Source organism: Triticum urartu, unplaced genomic scaffold (assembly GCF_056163025.1).
Source record: "Triticum urartu cultivar PI428250 unplaced genomic scaffold, HENAU_Tu73 scaffold2, whole genome shotgun sequence".
In the NCBI taxonomy this organism is placed as follows: domain Eukaryota; kingdom Viridiplantae; phylum Streptophyta; class Magnoliopsida; order Poales; family Poaceae; genus Triticum; species Triticum urartu.
Window position 1 is genome coordinate 6,448,380 of NW_028260368.1, and position 4,113 is coordinate 6,452,492.

The following is a 4,113-nucleotide window of genomic DNA, read 5'->3' on the forward strand; positions in this document are numbered from 1 at the left end:
CACCATTGATTAGAAGATTTAGCTTGTATGAATCGCTATTGGTTTGATACGAATAATGACAATCGTTTCAGTATGTTAAGGATACAGATGTATCCACAATTCATTTAGAGTTACTTAATAGTCTATTTCTTATACCATATCTCTATCCCGTGAAATTCTCGAGCCAAAAGATGGATGCATATGCTGTGTTTCATTTTGCTAAATGATATCAATTAAATGGTGTATCAATTCCATAAATTGCATATAGCAATAAATAAATCAGCAAAATTCTTTCTAATATTTTAGATAGAAGAAACATTTCTTCTATCTAAAATATTAGAAAGAATGTACCCTTCTATCCAAATCCAATTTGCATCGATAAAATAAATCCAAATTCCAGTAGTAGATGAATAATTGCAAATTTGTGTGTGTACGAGATTAGAATAACTTCAAAATAACTGACATAATTTTGTATTTTTCCTGATCAGAAAAATACATGAAAAAGAAAGGAGGTAGAAAAATTTTTGGATTTATGGTTAAAGAAGAAAAAGAAGAAAACAGGGGTTCTGTTGAATTTCAAGTATTCAGTTTCACCAATAAGATACGGAGACTTGCTTCACATTTGGAATTACACAAAAAAGATTTTTCATCGGAAAGAGGTCTACGAAGACTTTTGGGAAAACGTCGACGTTTGCTGGCTTATTTGGCAAAGAAAAATAGAGTACGTTATAAGAAATTAATCGGTCAGTTGAATATTCGGGAGCAGTAATTTAATCGTTCAAATTTTTTTCTTGTTTTATTATTTTTTTAGTAGTCTTATAGTAGTCTTAGATTTTTCATTTTGATGAGCCTCGCTTTGAGGAATTCATGGAATAATCCATTTTCATGGAATAATGAATTAAGGAAGAAAGGATATGAGTCTACCGCTTACAAGAAAAGATCTCATGATAGTCAATATGGGCCCTCAACACCCATCAATGCATGGTGTTCTTCGACTGATCGTTACTCTCGATGGTGAGGATGTTATTGATTGTGAACCCATATTAGGGTATTTACACAGAGGAATGGAAAAAATCGCGGAAAACCGAACTATTATACAATACTTACCTTATGTAACAAGGATATAGAGAGATTGTAGAAAGGGGATAGGATAGTTATTTTTGCAAGAGACTTGTTGTAAATTCCTTAACTTAAGAAAGAAAAAAGAATAAAAACACAGATACATAACATAAAAAAAAGAATAAATAAGACGAGATTCGACCTCCCCCTACATATTTAATTTCCTCTCCTATACAAAAACTAGCAAGACCCACTCCATTGGTAATTCCATCAATAACACCCTTATCAAAAAACTCCGTGAGTTCGGTTAACCCTCTTATACCGAGGGTAAAGACCCTAGTATAGAAAATATCTATATAACCACGATTATATGACCAACTGTATATATTTTTTTTTACTTGATCTAAAAATTCTTTTTTAGGATTTCCTTTGTAAAAAGAGTTTATTAAATCCAAATTCTGAAAAAAAGAATAAGCGGATCCATAGAAGATATATGCTATGAATAAACCAAAGATAGCTAGACTTACAGAAGAAATTGCATTAGTAATAAATTCATATGAATTTACAAAAGAATTAGAACTTTCCTGGGTAAAGTTTATTGAGGGAGTTAACCACTTTGATAATATGGTTAACTCTGCTATTCCATTACCAATTCCTCCATTATCAAAAGAGATTCCTATGAATCCAATGAACAAAGTGAAAAGTAGTAATATAAGAAGAGGAAATAACATAGTATTTCCCGTTTCATGCGGATAGGCAAAAGTTTTTTTAGCCCCAAAAGACGTAGTAAAGGATCCTATCCTATTTCTTGTATTACCTTGAATTTTTGGTATATTTTGTGAAAAAAAAGAAACTCCACTCTTCGTTGTTGATAAAACGAAATCCCTATTCACTCCTTTGGGTATCCTTTTTCCCCATAAGGATATTGAATACAAGGAACTCTCTTTAGTGCTACTGTAATTTTGAAAATGAACACGCAAATACCCATCAAATGTAAGTAAATATATCCGAAACATATAAAAGGCAGTTAATCCTGCAGTAAAGGAGGCTATTATTCCAAAAAAGGGCGAATACAACCAACTATTACTAAGGATTTCATCTTTGGACCAGAAGCAAGCAAGAGGTGGAATACCACAAAGAGAAAGTGTACCCCATAAAAAAGTAGTTCTTGTGATTGGAATGTATTTTCTTAAACCGCCCATAAGAACCATATTTTGACTTTTATCTGGTGAATATCCAACAAGAGGTTCCATTGAATGAATAACGGATCCGGATCCCAAGAACAATAAAGCTTTTGAATAAGCATGAGTGATCAAATGGAATAAAGCAGCTTGATAAGAACCTATACCTAGAGCTAACATCATATAACCCAATTGAGACATTGTAGAATAGGCTAAGCTTCTTTTAATATCTCTCTGAGCAAGAGCTAAAGTAGCTCCTAAGAATAGTGTTATTGTACCTACTAAAGAAATAAAACTCATTATCAAAGGTAAAGATATGAAAAGAGGAAGAAGTCGAGCTAGAAGAAAAATTCCCGCAGCAACCATAGTTGCTGCGTGTATAAGAGCCGAAATAGGAGTGGGCCCTTCCATAGCATCGGGTAACCATACGTGAAGAGGGAATTGTGCGGATTTCGCAACTGCACCAAGGAATAATAAAAAAGCACACAAAGTAGTAAGTAAAGAGTTAATTCCATTATTAGGAATCCAGTTATTAGCTATTTTGAACAAATCCCTAAACTCTAAACTACCTGTTATCCAAAAAAAACCTAAAATTCCTAATAATAGACCAAAATCCCCTACACGATTAGTTACAAAAGCTTTTTGACAAGCACTCGCTGCGATTGGTCGTGTAAACCAAAAGCCTATCAATAAATAAGAACACATTCCCACGAGTTCCCAAAAAAAATAAATTTGTATCAAATTGGAGCTAGTAACCAATCCCAACATGGAAGTATTGAAAAAACTTATATAAACAAAAAATCTCAAATATCCTTCATCGTGAGACATATAACCATCACTATAAATAAGAACCAGGATTCCTACAGTAGTAATTAGTATTAACATAATAGAAGTAAGTGGGTCAATCAAGTATCCAAATTCTAAAGAAAAATCATTATTGACGGTCCAAGACCATAGATATTGATAGATCGAACTTCCATTTATTTGTTGAATAGACAGTTGAACTGAGAATACCATAGCTATACTTAAGAGTAAAACACTAGGAAAAGCCCATATGCGACGAAGATTTTTTGTTGCTGTCGGAATAAGAATAAGGCCAAATCCCATTGACATAATAACTGGAAGTGGGAGAAGAGGGATTACCCATGCATATTGATATGTATGTTCCATAAGAAAAGAAATTGCAATTTTTACTTCAATTTTTACTTCAATTTTTCTATAAAATTGTTTCCGATTCACCAAACCAATTCTTATCTCTTTCTGAAAGAATAAATAAAAAGAATAAGAAAAAATACTGAAATTCTTAATTTTTCCAAAATTTATCTCATTGAAATAATTAAAAATTAAGAATGGGTTTAGTTGGTTAAATTAAAAAAGTTAATAAAATAACTAGGTAACGAAGTTATTTTATTAACTAAATAAAGATATTTATAAAAATAAAAAAAAAAAAGTGGAATCATTTTACTTTCTATTCATAATTCATTTTTATATTTCTTTAAAACAAAGATGAAACAGCTCTCTTGTTCCATAATTAACTGATTGAGTGAATTCCAATGAAAACCTATGTTTATAAGAAATTATCGAATAGTCCTTACTTCATATAGAACTAAAATTCTAATGACTATAAATTACCTAAGTTTTAGAATGTCTTGTTTAAGAGACTCAGTATTTTTTGTTTTGATTGGAATTCCTTTCCTTTATGGAATACCATTCTGAACTTAATTAACTATTTTCATTTTCCCTTCTTTTTATCCCCCCGTCTTATCTTATATGGGGGATAGGCTTCCATACCATATATCTATATATGGAGTATACTTGATATATAAATAGATATAAATAGATTTAAATGAGAAACCCTTCTATATATTCTATATTATTAAAAAAAAAGTATAAA